This window comes from Leptonotus elevatus, chromosome 5 (genome assembly GCF_054856555.1).
Source record: "Leptonotus elevatus isolate MCC_2025b chromosome 5, RoL_Lele_1.0, whole genome shotgun sequence".
NCBI classification, from domain to species: domain Eukaryota; kingdom Metazoa; phylum Chordata; class Actinopteri; order Syngnathiformes; family Syngnathidae; genus Leptonotus; species Leptonotus elevatus.
Window position 1 is genome coordinate 12082603 of NC_141243.1, and position 16801 is coordinate 12099403.

Genomic DNA, 16801 nt, shown 5'->3' on the forward strand with positions numbered 1-16801 from the left:
TGGCAGCTAGGCTAATTTGTTAGCTAATCTGATAACAAGATTGCAGTCACAAAATCTCCTTTAGATTTTTACAATTTTGATTTAGTGAGCTTAGTAACTGAATATTTATGTTTGTCACCCCAGCAGAGCGCAAGCAGGAAAAATCCCTCTTAATGATCCCCACACAAAAGGATAATTGCTCAGGATCATCTTTGAGACATTCGTTAATCGTGAATGTGAATGGTTGGTTGTTTATATTTTGCTTGCCAAATAGCATAATGGACCATATGTGCACTGCAGCACTGGTGACTTTCCAAAGCCTCTTGGCAACGTTTGTTGTTGTTGTCAAAAGTGACTAGCAACAAATTTAGCGACTTTTTGTGGTATTTTTTTAATTTTTATTCCTCTCTCTTACTATTACTATTACATGCAAATCGCCAATTATGTAAATTAGGCAACAACGTGATTTAGGGATCTCTAGCTACTTTTAGGACAGCCAATAGCTACTTTTGGCAACACTGCATTAAGCATTAATGTGTGTTTTTCATTACTGGTCTACACCATAAAAAGTGCCAATAAATGATTTTGTATTATAGGTATTTACTCTTTATTTGTTACAGTTGTAGTTGTTTCCGTGCCCTATAAATAAACAAAGTTGACTTGAACGTCTCGGAAGAATACCAGCAAGTCAATGTACACGCAGATCTGCATATAAACAGCCGATGGTTCATTAAATCAGATGTGGTGTTTTGATCACTTGGTCGACACTTGATAACTAATTAGAAAGGTAATGTGTCATTTTTGGTAAGCTAGCACACTGTCGTATCCCAAATGCAAAAACGCTGCAATATTTTGGAATATTTTTGGAAAACAAGAAAAAACAAAACAAAGAAGAGACCAGTTGCCTTGATAAAACCTTTAATGATTACTTTGACCTGATGACTCAGAATATACCCAAACACATTTTTTATCAAGTTAATTGGTATATGCGTTTGATTGCCGACTCGTCGAGGGTATACCCCGCCTCTTACCCAAAGTCAGCTGCAAATAGGCTTAGCTCAGCTGCCACCTCAATGAGGACATGTAGTACAAATGTATGGAATAGCAAAAAGCCCTCATGTGAATAGTTGCTTATGATTGGAAGTGGAGGGTGGGGTGGGGGTTCTCTGCAGCTGCAGGTGCGCGAGCGCACACAAGCCATCACACCTTCCCTTCCAACAGGAAAGACTTGGCTGTCTAAGCACAAGGCTTCCTGCAGCCTGAATGAACCCAAATGGTGCTTTTCCTGCCAGAGAGCTTCCTGAGCTAATGGGCCACTGCAGGCCTCACCACAATAGAAGCATGCAGCTGCAGAGACCTTCTGTGTGCGCATGTGTTGTTTACTAGAGAGACGATTTGTCTTTTGACATAAAATGTTAGACCTCCATCATACGAGCGACCCTTTGAAATGTATTTTTTTTTGCACACTGACTCACTTGATGTTAACCCTGCAGCTGGGTGGGCGGAGACGAGCAAGCCATGCTTCCTGCACAACAGGAAGCTAAGTGCGGGGCAAGAGAGCGGGGAGGGGCTCGTATGGGGTTGATAGATGAGCTCATTTTAACCCATTGTGTCCACTTCCCTCAACAGGTGCACTTCAGCCTTTTGGTGGTGCAGGCAAAAACACAGCGCACTTGCTTTTCGTTTGCTTTCGATTGACGACACGTTATTTTATTGTTGTTGTTGTTGTGGTAAGTACTGAATGAACACTGAAAGCAGTAGCGTGTGCTTGCTGTTCTTACAATTTGTTCCCAATTTGCAATCAGTCTTGGTCGAGTGGCTACTGCACGTTCAACAAACAGAAAGAGAAATTGGTGAGATTAGATCCTAACTGAAATTCAGCCATTCCCCCACAGTGAGAGCTTGCGTTATCTAATGAACAAGTTCGAAAGGTATCTTTTTAAAGATTAAACTTTTAATTAATTGATTAATTTCAACAGTTTGTTTTGAAGGGAATAATCTGTGATTTTCATTAAGAATTAGGTGCACCAGTTCAAAATTATTTTGAATGCATACTTAGGGCTGTGCAATTAATCGAAATTCAATTAGGATTTCGATTATTACCCTCCACGATTACAAAATGGGCATAATCGTACAAAAACGATTATTAGTACTAGGGCTGCAACGAGTCCTCATCATTTCTGCCTCCGATGCCCGCTGAGATAGTCGTAGTCAATTAAGCTAACGGCAGTATGCATGACAGTACGTGGGGCTAACGCTGAAAGAAACCCAATTTCAAAATAAACCTTACCTTACCAAGTAGTAAATGTAGATCAATGCATTGTAGCGCTTTTATTTTTAAGTTGTTTCCGGAAGCGTGTCCTCGCGATATAAGGGCTGACGATATGCTCGTCTGTTCAGAGTTTGTGAACAACAACAATAGATATGCCCCAAACTGTTGTGACAGACATCAATAAGACAAAGTTCTGAAGTCATGTTCAAGCTCCAGTTAAGAGCGCTAAGACATAATTATGCTGACATTGTATACATTCTATTGCCAGCGATTACCGGCGACTGCTAGCTAACAGCGAGCTACTAGCACCAAGCAGCAAGCTAGCCGCGCTAGCTAGCAGCGGTAAAGTGCTCCAGCCGTCTGATTGCTTTTCAAAGGCGTAAATACTACAGCCCGTAGACAGCTGGGGTAGGCTCCAGCGCGAGCGGGCCACGGCCCTTGTGAGGATTAGCGGTTCAGAAAATGGATTGTTGGACTGTGCACACTTTGATGCTGACAGCCGGACTAATTTGCCCGTTCCTACTGATCACTTATTAACAAACCAGGCTTACTCAAATGTGCTATTTATTTAGCCGACAAAATCGCTATTGTGGGTCTGACGTCACTATTTCCATTGGCCAAAATCTATGGAGAGAGATTTGTCTAAAATCTCACTGTTTCAGAGGAAAACAGTTTGCTGACAAGCACAGTTTAAGTAAAAAAAAAAAAAATTAAAGGGGAAAAAAAGTTGATTATCTAAAAATGGAAACCAGTTGGTTGTTGCACCCCAACTTCAAATTTTTGCTTAATAAATAATATTTATTATTATAAATTCAGTTTGGTCCAAGAGGAACTTACATAATTATAGTGTTTCAAATAATTTTATGTATTAATATTTTTAAATGTTTTCTTGTTTTGAACAAAAAAATAAATAATTGTTTTGAAATATCGCAATTTCAATTATTATTGCATACTACATAAAAATGTATAATGCATACAGTCAACAAAGTATCTTTACAATCATGTGAGATTTGTTTAACTAGGAGATTATCTAAATTTGTAGTCACACTGAATTTGTGTGCTTCGGTTGGTTACCATGGCAGGTAAAAAAAAGAAAAAAGAAAAGCTACTTCTTAAAAAAAGGCAACATTTATATTGTTCCTTATTAAAACTGAATTAGGTAGGCAGACTCAGAAAAACGATTTAAGTATGGAAGACATTCGCCATAACTGTCATCAATTATTTTACTATATACTCCTCAATTTGTAATAATTTCCACAAATGTGTCTGATAATTTGCTTTTCTAAAACATTTGTCAAATTGCAAAGATAATTTATGGTCACACAGTATACAGTGGTTGAGATACTGAGTTGATCCCCTGCTTAATTTGTTTGCTCACTTACAAAGAAATGTATTATCTCTAATTTTCCACTTTTTTTTTTTTTACTATGACTGCAGGCACAAAATAAGTTAAAAAATAAAATAAAAATCACAATCACGCAATATGGAAGTTATCAAATGTGGTGCTTTTTTATTGCTGCTCTATAACTCTGCCTTGCCTGGCTCCCACAAACTGGCTGGTGGCCATGTGGCACACAGCTGCACACGCCCAATTACAAATACTCCTTATCCAAACTGGTCATGTGTAGAAAGTACATAAAGCGCTTAACTTCCGATCTCTACATAACCAGGGACACATAATATTTATCATAGTAATTTTTGAGAATTTTTTTAGAACATTTTAGAATGCCTTTTAATTTGACAAAGGTTTGTCTTTGTGATCATAAAACAATATGTGCTTGTTGGCTCTACCAAGATTCAGAGCAATGCAAATCTCTAAGCTTAATTCAGAGTCTAAATCTTTAATCAGTGAATCAATCATTCAGTTCTTCAAACAGAACAAATTCAAAGTTATTTATTCACAAAAGGTTAGTTAATACCAAAAAGCTAGGAAAAAAAGTGCAAAGCTACCAAAATAATATCATTAACATGTTAAACGTAGCTCATCCACATGACTACTGGCCATCCTCCCCCACCGTGATCATACATGCTGAAATACTTGCAAACTCTGTACAAAAGGACTTGGACAACACTGGAGTCTACTTACTAAGTATCACAAAAAGCCCCAAAAAAATTGTTTTTCATCATAGATAATCCTTTAATGATGACTGCAATGAGGTCTAGTGAGACACATTAACAGTTTGCATATTATGCTGACATTACTCATTATGGCAGTTCCATGTCCTAATTGTACATTGTCATAACTGATGACACTGTTAAGACCAATGAATGTAACCTGATACATTGGGGCAGGAATAGCATGACCACTGATACAAGATAGAAATAGAACTATAAGAAATTATCTTCTCGGGGTTCTCTAAAAATGGGATTAAAACACAAATTTAATCTATAGTGAAACTGTCTCTCCAGTATTGGTCAATGTTAATTTCATCAATATAAAACAGATTTATGTACAGTATAGTCACAAGGTAAGATGGATTTGTGATGATGTCAGTGAATCATTGAATCTTTCCAGCACTCTCATCAGTTTTGACTTTTAATTTCCAACCAGCAGCATCTTCTTTGGGTTGATTATGGCAATCAAGGGAGAATTCAGAGGCTTACATGCATCTCATCATCAGGCTTGATAGAAGTATCCAATTAAGAAATCCGCATAGTCTGCTGCACACAATCAGTCACCCAAAGTTCAAACAAAACATCTTATTTGATTTGAGTGGGAGAGGGGTGCGAGGGGCGAACAAAAGGGATCATCCGTGCATTCCGAGTTTCTTGTCTGTTCTACAGATCAACGCTCTAATTTGGAGATTAAATGGGGAGCCATTTATCTTCACTTGAAACTGCCCTCAGGCATACAAATGTTAGAGTTATATGAGTTATGTAAGCTCCTTTTTGCTTTAGCAATCTGGTCTACTACCTTGTAACAGCCACGGTACTGTGTGTTTAAAATATGAACTGAATGTACATCTCGGTGAAATAAAAGTCAAGTCAAACATTTTCTTGTTTACAATAATATGTTCTATGTGGCTCCACCAATCTAAACAGGGTATTCTAATAAATTGTGCATTTGTGGAGTATGAATTAAGCAGCAAAATCTACCCATTTTTTTCTCCATCTCAGGAGGTGGCCATTTTGCCTCTTGCTGTCAACTGACAATGACATCACAGTTGTTCAAGTCAGTGCTCAGTTAACGACTAATCATGGCTCATCTTGTGAAATGTCACATGACCAAACTCAGAAAACAGGTGAGCCATGATTGGTCGTTACCTAAAAGTGTTCGAGGCGAAAGTAAAGTAAAGTAAAGTAAAGTCCTCAAAACTCTTTTTGACCTTCAGCAAATTTGCCTTCTCGCAATTTTGCTTTATTTATTGTTTTTATCTTATTTCATTAGCATTTCACACAGTTCAGTAGTTCACTGTATCATTTCATGCAGGGAGATAGCGGCATACTGTCACGCACGCTGTGTTACGTGGAGTTATGTCGAATATTTATGAATGAAGGAAGCTATCTAGTTTTATACTCGAGTAAATTGTGTTTTACCATTCACGTTGTAGTCCGTCAGTGAAGTAGGGGTCCTTTTTTTTTTGGACCTCGCAAGTGGGATTTCCGAGTTCAAGTTCTGAGTTCCCGTACACATTTCTTCCTGGTTTGAAGTCCGACTTCCGACCATCCTCGAATGCAGGAATAGCACATGGCAAAATGGCCGCTACCTGAGATGGATAAAAACGGGTGGAATTTTTAAAAAATATTTTTTTTTTTTTACTTGACTTCCCTTTAAATGTGGTCCAAATTAAATCAATCAAAGCGTATATAATGCCTTTGTGTCATTGAGTAGCACATTTGTTAGCGTCTTCACAGAATAACATTGACTTCCTGCTTTCCTTTTAAAAGCTTATGGAAGCACCGACTGTTACTTCTATAAATTATAAAAACAATTATTTATTTCAGGCCTCGACCTTCCTGTGTGGATTTTCTATGTTCTTCCCAAATCCCTCCCTTATTCTAAAAAGATGTTTCCAGTTTTGAAATTGAAGACCCAACATTTTCTGTGAGTCAAGTCAAGTTTATTTAGGCCTATACAGCCCTTAATCATAATCTCAAAGGGCTTCACTTGCCCACAGTTGACAAATATTAACGACATGCCATGATCAAACATCGAGTATGAATGTGACTGTGAATGATTGTTTATCTATATGTGCCCTGCAATTGGCTGGCGACCAGTCCAGGTTGTAATCCGCCTCTTGGCCATTGTCGGATGGATTAGACACTGCGACGTGCGACAAGAATTGTGGTGCAAAAACTGGGCAGTTGGTTGAAATACAAATCGGCTGCTGATTAACAACATACTTCACAACAGGAGTTACAATTTGAGTTTTCCTGTAAATTGAGCGGCCATATGTCCCAATATGCCGTTTATGTTTATGTTATTTATGTTCATCCTCACTTTGCTATTGAGATTTCTTTGTGAGGCCTACTTTTTAAGTGCCTCTCCCTGTGCTTTTCCTATCGCTTCCTCCCCTAACCCCTCCCCCCTCCCCTTCCCCTTCCTCCTCCGCTCTCCTCCGTCCGTCCTCCCTTCCTCCTTTGCACATTAGTATTCCAAGCAGTCCCTGCTGCTCCAAGCAGGAAGGCTGTCTGCTGTCTTTGGTTGAAAGCTGCTGGAGTGAGACACCCCAGCACGACTTGACGCTTTTTTTTAATCAGTGTGTAATTACCCATCGCACACGTAGACACACATACAGTACAGACACCTCTTGCACCCCACGCCAAAAAACCTTTTTCCCTGACCGTGTGTGCAGTCAGCTCTGATCGATTGCACCCGAGCTGTAATGGGTCCTGTCTCGACTTGTGCCTCGATAAGCCCTTCAGACGCGAGGCATCACGACCCAGTGCCAGGCACGATACGCCACACGGCGTGACCAGGGCAGAAAACGGGGAAAATAAGGTGGAAAGGCATAATAGCACCACACTCATTTTGTCGACAATCACCTTAAAAATGACTCACCTAGTGCACTGCACATTCATTTACAATAAATCACAAAGTCGTGTGAATTAGATAGCCGCTTCCACTGAATAGATTCATTAGGCTTATTTCTGTTTCTGAAGATATTGAAAAAATATGTTAATTTGTTCCTTATTTGCAGTCTCAAGCAAGCAGAGGCTACTAGGGCAACACTGCAGAGTGCATGTCTCGGTCATTCTGTAATAGCCGGTGGAGAACAGAAGATGAGACCTTTAGTGTCGCATCTGCTTGAGTGCTATCGTCGACAAGATCACACAAACGACTAAAACATTTTTTACCTCTTGTGCTCAATTATGTGAGTGAAAGCTAAAAACTATCATCCATCACTTTCATCCGTTTATCCCAGTTACAAGTTGACCTAAAAGATGACCTGTGATTTTTTTTTAAATATATTTATATCTTACAGTTGATTTTATTAATTGAATGGAAATTAGAATCCAATTTAAAAGTGCTATGGACCCACCGAGGTCAAACTGCTCCGGTTGGAATTTGTTGCTATTCAGAAATTATTCTGACCTTGGAGAATAACAAGCTACAGTACTGTATATGCAGTTAAACCAAAACAGTATTATGTGACCACCTCCTGCTGCCTGCTCTGGTACATTTCCATTAGTGTCCCAATATGTATTGTCCATATGTTCTACTCACCTTGTTGCTCTTGTTTTATCCCCACCATATCACTTATCCAACACTCACTTCAAATGGTTCTCTGCCACACAGATGAAACAATACATACGAACCGGCTAACCTCACAGGGCAACGAGGCTACTTTGAAATGCTCCCACTTCACCCAGTTCGGTATCTAATAGCAAGCTGAAGTGGTAGGTAGTCTTTCAATAAGCTTAAAAAAATGGGCCTTAATAATGAATGCAGCTCATCGGAAAAACATACTGACGTCGCACAGATTGAACTCAGAAAACCCCGTAGAAGGACTTGAGATATAAAGCAAGGTCATTTAAATCCTCTCATCTGTCCTGTACATAGAGAGAGAGAGAGAGAGAGAGAGAGAGAGAGAGAGAGAGAGAGAGAGAGAGAGAGAGAGAGAGAGAGAGAGAGAGAGAGAGAGAGAGAGAGAGAGAGAGAGAGAGAGAGAGAGAGAGAGAGAGAGAGAGAGAGAGAGAGAGAGAGAGAGAGAGAGAGAGAGAGAGAGAGAGAGAGAGAGAGAGAGAGAGAGAGAGAGAGAGAGAGAGAGAGAGAGAGAGAGAGAGAGAGAGGAAGGCTTTATGGTGCATTTGTACATCATTTTCTCAAATACAACCTGGTGAGTAAGACAGCCTTCTGCTTTGAATAAATGGAAAGCATCTAAAAGAAACGTTTCATGCACCTTAGATTAATTCTGAATTAGTTTTATGAACAACTGTTACCTTCGTTTGTTGGTTGTTGCTTTGACTTGACTTTCTGCTAATAATTTGAAGATGGTCTCCACCAATACAAATTTGTATGTCTGAATGTTCATTTTAGAAAGTCGTCTGTATCTGATGCTTAAGTGGCCACTTCAAACCAAGAAAGCCAATTTCCTGTCTCTTTGGCATCTTGAACTTGGCTTTCTATTATACATATAGGTTTATAACGAAATTACCTTACACACATAATTGGTATTTATTTGAATATTATTATTTTTGACAAAATACAATTATTTTATAGTTTTTAGTTATAAAGAAGACCAATTATGAACCTGCATAGTGCTCAACAGCGCCATCTGGTGGGGCATGGCCCCACTAGCCCCAAATGCTGGACGTCACTGTTGTTAAGTAAAAATGGCTTTGGGGACTGAAAGTAAAAATGGCTTTGGGGACTGAATTTCCCCCAAAATTCTAATAAGTGCAGCAAAGCCCAAAGTCCAGTAGAAGTTGGACATGAAAGCATGCCAACTGTGTTCATGCCATTCATTTTTAACCTGACAATAAAATGGTCCCTTGAAGCTAAGATGGCCGACTTCCTCTGGCTGTTCAGGCATTGGTTCTTCAGGCCAAACATGCCCACAGTAATTTCTGGACTATAAGCCGCTACTTTTTTCACTTGCATTTGACCCTGCGGCTAATACAAAGGTGCGGCTTATTCATTAGATCACAAGGGGGCGCACTATTAAGGAATCGCAAGAGTGTCAGGCAAAGCAAAACAAACTAAATGAGCCCAAATACAGTAGGAGGGACAGAACAACAACGAGACAATTTGCGCCCTCATTAGAGAAAACAAAGTACCGTAAACAAACCCAGCGCGGTAACATTAAAACTAGAGTATTCCTCAAATTTAGCTAGCACGGCTTATAGTCAGGTGTGCCTTATAGTTCAGAAATGACTGTACTAACGTTGAAGCATTTAAGTGAAACAAGCTTCTTGGGCTGGATTTTCGCCATATTCTGAGTTGAAGACAAAAGTATAACGTCGTGTCCAACTGTTCATACCAGTCGCGTTCCACTAAACATTAGCATGCCATTCATTTTCAACATCACACTCTGATTACTCAAGTGTGAAGCAGTTAAGTCGCATTGTCGGAATAGCAAAGTGGATTGTTTCTGCCTTTGGTTTCTTCCAGACATTGACGTGCCACGAGTTTACGTGACATTGCATTTTTTTTTTCACTTGGGGGTATGGTGACTCATTCTCAGGCAACCCTGACATTTTAGGTTCTTATCAGCCTATGAGAGCCTTCACTTTTCATTAGATGTCTATGATTAGATTTGTGATGCCACATATGCCCTTTCATCATTGCAATCATTGGCTGTGATTCTCTGCGGATGCTTTGGTGTAAAAACAAGTTGAGGCCAGGGCTGAAAAAAAAAACCTTGAAGTTGAGTTATATATAGATATTCATTGGAAGTCTTTTTTCTCATATAAATCATTTCATGTAAGAGTCAAACGCAGCCATTATTATAACAAATCTCATCAGGTGCTTCCTGCAAATGAAGCAAACAATGAGCCCAATTCTTCTGTTAAACCCATTAAAACTACTTAACTTTTATTAATGGCCAGCTTTTCTGTAAAAGGTGCATTCAAATGGCATGTTTTGTCCAACGCTCTTTGTGTAGCATTTACTCATATCCTCACACGTTCATTGTGGACTCCCACAGTCATCCAAGGTAAAGGCCAATTCCAGCCAGGTGAAGCATGTCAGTAAGGTTCGTTTAAAGAGCGAGGCAGTCGTGATGTAAAAGTGCATGATCTGTGAAGTCCATTACGAGACTAGAATGGCACTCTGTAGAGCGCAGACTTTCCTTTAGGCACTCTTGGGCCAATGGCAAATACGGATTTTGTTACCAAGATTCTACCAGTCTAGTAGAAATATCTGAAAGTAAAAGTGCAAAAGAATCTGAATAAAAAGTAAAAAATATTACTTGAATAAAAGCCTTATGTATCTGACATTTTCTGGCTTTAGTTATCAGTTATTTTATATATTAAATGTACAAACCCCAATCCCAATGACGTTGAGATGTTGTGTAAAACAAAAATAAAACCAGAATACAATGATTTTGACATCATTTTCAACCTGTATTCTACTGAATACATTCCAAAGTCAACATACCAATTTTATTCATCGTAACTTCATTGGAATTGAGGTTTGTTTTACGTTCTGAAAAGTAAAAAAAAATAAAATTATATATATATATATATATATATATATATATACTTTAACTCTATTTAGAGTGGGACCAAATAGACTCGGTTTTAGAGTAATATTTACACTTGGAAGAGAGTAAAGTAAAGAATTGAAAAAAAATAAAAGTCACTCAAGGGTTCAGAAACGAACTCACAACCTTCAGTTTGGGAGCTCCTGCTGTGTGCTAGTATATTGTTCGTGTCAGCTCGGGTAATCTTGCTAACGCCAAGATTGTTTTTGGTCTCCTCTTGGAGATAAGCAGACAGTAGGAGGGACATAGCTTAGGTGGTAGCGTGACTATATTATATTATAAAATATTAGCCTACTCGAAGAGAATCCAATTGACCCTGAATAGAGTCAAATTTACTCTACAGTATTTACTGTGTAGAATTATTTTATTTTTATTTATTTTTTTTTTAACTCTGCGCAGTTAGCTAGCACATTAGCTTGGTCATTAATAGCCACATGCCTATTATACAAGGCCATAATAATTACAAGAACATTAAAAAATGTATTTCACTGAATTAATATTAATTGATTTAACCTACCTCGATGTACTTCTTCTGGTTGGACGGGGAGTTTTTTAATGCCAATATTTTTGTTACTTTAGGTAGACAATAAGAGGTACCGGTACTTACCAATGTGCACTGGTCTGTTACGTTATCCTCATTATGACCACCACTTAGTTCACCATTGTAGTTGTTTTAGTCATCACCTGCTGCATAGTGAAGAGTAAACAGCAGATGTTTTCGTTCATCTTATCAATCACTTGGTGCGGGAAATTGCGTGCCTTGCTCAGGAAAGGCAGGACTATGCTTCTACTTTGTGCTCCGGGTGCAGACATTTTGTCAACAATTGAAATTGTTGAATGAAAATATTAGTATACAATTAATTCAGGAAGTATAGTACAAGTGAAAGTTGCCAGAAATATAAGTAATGTAGTAAAGCACAGATATTTGCAAATGCTGCTTAAGTACAGTAACAAAGTACTTATCATCTTATATCTTGTCATCACCCCATTTATTGCAAATATGTTTACAAAAAACACACACACACACACAAGAATGATCGCTATAAATTCCAAATTCTGTGAGATTGAGCCATTCCACCCACCCCAAAAAAATCTGTGATTTAGCAGAGGGCAGGCTGCGAACAATGAACTACAATATTGCGGGGAACACTATAGAGCACATGTGTCAAACTCAAGGCCGGCGGACCAGAATTGGCCCGCAACTTCATATTATGTGGCCCGCTATGGCAAGTTGTGTACGTCGACTTAAAAAAATAAAAAATAATAAAAAACCTAATTACTGTTAATTATAATAACTATACTTCTATTTTGACCATCTCAAGAGAGCGTAAAAACTGTTTTGCGATATTTGAAAGTTTTTTCGAAAATCACGCTTGCTTTTGTGCAACAATGGAAACACACCTACTGAGATCTTGCAAGCGTTTTTTTTTTTTTTTGTTTGATTTTTGTTAATAATCAGCTAATCGCCATTTTTACTTTAAAGAACATTGAGATGTTGCAAGCATTTTTTCTGGTTACTAATCACCTTGATTGCTTCGGAAAAACAGGTCAATCACAATACAGTCAGGGCAGCACTTAGAGAAATACTAGTCACGGCAAGGTGCAAGCATCCATGTTGACTAAGCCCATTTATTGTATTTTCCACGCAGTTATATGTACTAAAACAAGGCAATGAAATCTTGGCTGCTCTTAGTCGATCCCAAGTGGATGAGACCAGCAAAAAAAGAGGGTCTGGTCACAAAACAGTAAAGGAAGTCAAGCCACTGTCTCCTGTGTAAATCTCTGAAAATGAGTTGCTCATTTGATGGTTAAAAGTGTGTGCCATCTGAATGTTTGAGCAGCAGCCGTGGAGTCCAAACACCACGCAACACTCTGCACACGCTACGTACCCCATACAGCCGTTAGGTGACACTTAGTGAACACACGCTCACACATGCTCAAATACGCACTGGCAGAAATACACTGCAGGTTCACAGATGCGTGGTACACACACTTTCACAGATTCCTGTTTTTTTTTGGTTTCCTTTCCTCCTGCACCCACACACATACTTGACACAGAGGTGGAGAGTGTTAACAATGTAACAAGTTCTTACACGAATTAAGGAAATCCTATCAAATGGCACAATATTATATTCAGTCTGGTATACGTGTGGTTGCTCGCCACATGCCACGGGATCGTTTGTAGTTGTACATAGGGCTGGGCAATAAATCGAATTCATTCGATACATCGTCATTTCAAAAATCTAATCGTTGAAAATTTGCTAAATCGTGAAATCGAATTTTGTCTTTTGGATTATTAAAAGCTGTTGTTCTTATGTTGTGTTACATTCAAATGTTTTTGTAAATTGTAATTTTGCACAAGTGGCAGAATCCTGGATGGGTGTTTTGCAAGACATGACATTACAATAGCTACCAACTACTTAATTGTGCCATTTAAGAAATAACTGAATGTTGAATTTATGTTAAAACAAATTTAGAATCAGTATACATTATTGTTGTCTGAACATTTTGCACAGCCCTAGTTGTACATGCCCACATTTTCATTTGAAATGGGTTCAATTTTGTGTTTGGAAGTCAAAACGGCCCAACATTGTTGCTCTGTCCTTTATTAGAAGTTTCATTCATGTTGTTGGAGCTTAATTGTTTGTTGAACAACCTTTGTGCTATATATTCATTGTTCTCCAGCTATACTGCGGTTTGTGTCACCAGTCTACTACCCCTATATTGTGGAAATCTGAAATGTGGGAAAGAAGAGCCACAGTCGCTGATGCACTTTTTTTTCAGCACTCCAAAAAGGACTGTAGAAATTTTAAGAATTTTTTTTTGTAAAATAAGAAAATTATTAATTCAAATAAGCAAAATTATCTGCCAACAGAACAAGACATTTTTACTTAAATTTACCTGAAAGATTTTAAAAAATAAGAAAATAATACTAGGCCCATATCAACCACTGTGGTCTTGAAAATAGTATTTTCAGACTAAAAACAAGTAATGTTGCTTTTTTTCAAGCTGTAATAAATTTTCTATTTTCTTAAAACACATGAGTATTTTTTTTTACACTTGGATAACTTAGCCTGAATGTCAAGCAGGGAGGTAACGGGTCCCATTTTCTTTGTCATGACCCAGCCAGGAATTGAACCCACAACCTTCAAGTCTGAGGGGAGGCACTCTACCACTAGACCACTGAGCTGGTACCGAAAGAAGGAAAAATGAGCTTAGTAAATATAACAAAATGAACCATATTGCACATACTTTTCCATTTATCTTATTACTAGATTATGCAAACTCTTAAAATAAGAAAACTTATGAAACTTTGATGTTGGTTAGTTGTCATCTTAAAATGTGGGAAATGCTTGTTTTAATCCTCACAGTACTTAAAACTGGCTGTTAACACTCAATGCCAAGACTGCTTGATGTAATAAGTATCTTAAAATAAGCAAAATGATCTTGCCTGACAATTTCATTTTAAGTAAAAAATAACTTGTCAAATCAAAATAAGCAAATTTAGGTTAAATTGAAGAAATTATATCTTACTTAAGATTTTAGTTTTTGCAGTGAGGCATTTACAGAACATTGGTACAATAGTAAAACGCATCAAAAACAATGTGTACACTTACGCAGAAGCTGCTGTTGACCACCACTCACACCCAGACACTCGCACACAGACTTACCATAACTATCCCATCAGGCCCCGTCTTTTAAAGGCACAGATCTAACATACAAATACTATGATACATACATTATTACAATTGTATTTTGTTTTTACCTGCAAAATATATATGTAGTATAATGAATATATACATTTTAAAGTGTGCTAAAGCATGTAGGCGGGACAAAACTAGCTAAAGTATAAAACGTTTTTTTATGTGGTATCTCTCCAGTACATTGCAGGTTTTATCGTATGGAACATACCCCCACAATGAATGAGGGATCACTGTACAGTATCAAAGAATCTATATCCATGTATTTCTAATAACCTTTATGAATAAATGAAAACAACAAACCTTTTTCTACTACCCCTTCTGGCTGTGGCTTTATTATTATTTTTCTCATAACGGTGCATGTTTATATGAAATTCTATCTGTGGGGATAACGTGCTGTGGAAAAGCAATGATGATGTCTTGGCATCGCACATTTACCAAGCATCCAATCTGACATGGTTTGTTATTATTATTATACTTCACAAGGTGTATAGTATACCGTATGTGGATGTTATAGCCTCTTATAATTGCTATTGGGAAATATCTGTGTTGACTTTGACCATTGTGTCAGTGACATTTATAGAACAGCAACATAGGATAAAGAATTCCCTTTGATATTATCTCTGAATGTGGAAAATCAACTTCTTACCTCCTATTCGGTGTCAGTGCTGTTTATACAGAATAGCTTTTACAGGCGATTTTCCATTTCGGAAACTATTACATCGACCTAAATTTTATATTGCAGCCTTGCACAGACATCAGTGACTACTCTGCTCTCTCATCCGCGTGGCCAGACGTGTAATTACAAGCAGTCACGCGGCCCCAAATGCTCTCCGACTGACCATGGGGAGCTTCCACAAGATTGCGCTGCCCTTTTCCAATCCACAGAGTGTCTTCCAAAGGTCACACACTTGTCTATCTTTTCTCTTTCCCGCCGCACACGAGCATAGAATTGTGTTTCAATCCGTTTTGTTTTTTTTCTTCCTCCTGTGTCACGAAAGGAACGCGTACGCAGGCACGTCCAATGTTGCCGAAGAGGCCCATTGCCAGCCGTAACCGCAGCGTGGTCAACGATCATTAACTGAATGTGCCCTTTAGCCTACTAAACCGCAGGACAACAAGGCCTCCCGTGTGCTGTCGTTTCAGCTGCACTCAATCTTTTAATGGGCGCACGTGTAGCTCTGTAAACAAGATGAAGGGAGGAGGAGACAGAGGCTTCTCTTTTTTGCTTTTTGCTTTCCCCATCCCTCCCAAAGAGTAAACAGATAAGGGAGGCATCCGAGGCAACAAGTGGAGCATGGCAGCACACAAATATTTGCTGTGCTTTCATGTTAAAAAAAAACCAAAAAACATTTGAATTATAAAACAGAATTACAGCAATGGTTCTTTATTTGTGATGGTGGCTTGAATTTCAAGTTTGCATGCTATCCTCGTGCTTGTATGGATTTTTTTCAGGTACTCTGCCTTCATCCCACTTTCCAAAAATTATAGTATTGGTTCATTGAAGACTCTAAATTGTAAACTGGAGTGAATGTGAGTGTGAATGCTCGGTCGATTGGCTGGCGACCAGTCCTGGGTGTTGCCCACCCAAAGCCAGTTAAAATAGGCTCCAGGTGACCTGTGATCCTAATGAGGGCAAGCACTATAAAAGTACATGGATGGACAAGCAGCGTGGTTTTATGGTGGTTACTGGTTAGCATAGCTTTCTCCAATCTTTAGTGGAGCCATATCATTCCAAATCTGCACCAAAAAAGGCCTGTTGTACAGTAGTACAGGACAGTATAAGACCCAGTGTAAGTGCAACTAAGACATGCCTGCCATCTAGTGGTGAATGGTGATATTACAACTTAAACCGAAATTCGCAGTTTGGCATCTACAGATTTGCCGAATCACTTATTTTTTTCCAGATTTGAGATTTTGCTGATTTTTTTCCCCCCATAGCCCCATGGTTTTACGTTGAAATTGTATGTTGAATGTTTATCGGCATTTTAAAAGAAGTTTGGGGGTTTATAAAATAATGATAATAATCAAATTAAAGCATTAAAAAAAATCTAATTCATCAATGAGCCGCTAGTTGCCCATCCCTGGTGTATACAGTATGTGACGTTACGTGCTACATAAAAAGGATAGCTGGTTAAATGGATGATTGCCAGGTAAAATAATGAACATTTTGACTCTCTTGCATAATCATGTGCAGCAGG

General features: G+C 38.4%; 1 protein-coding gene across 1 annotated transcript in view; it reads left to right on the forward strand.

Moving 5' to 3' along the window:
* Positions 1–16801, forward strand: part of mier3b (mesoderm induction early response 1, family member 3 b) — a 66894-nt gene that overhangs the window by 17663 nt on the left and 32430 nt on the right. The gene's annotated exons all lie outside the window — the stretch shown is intronic.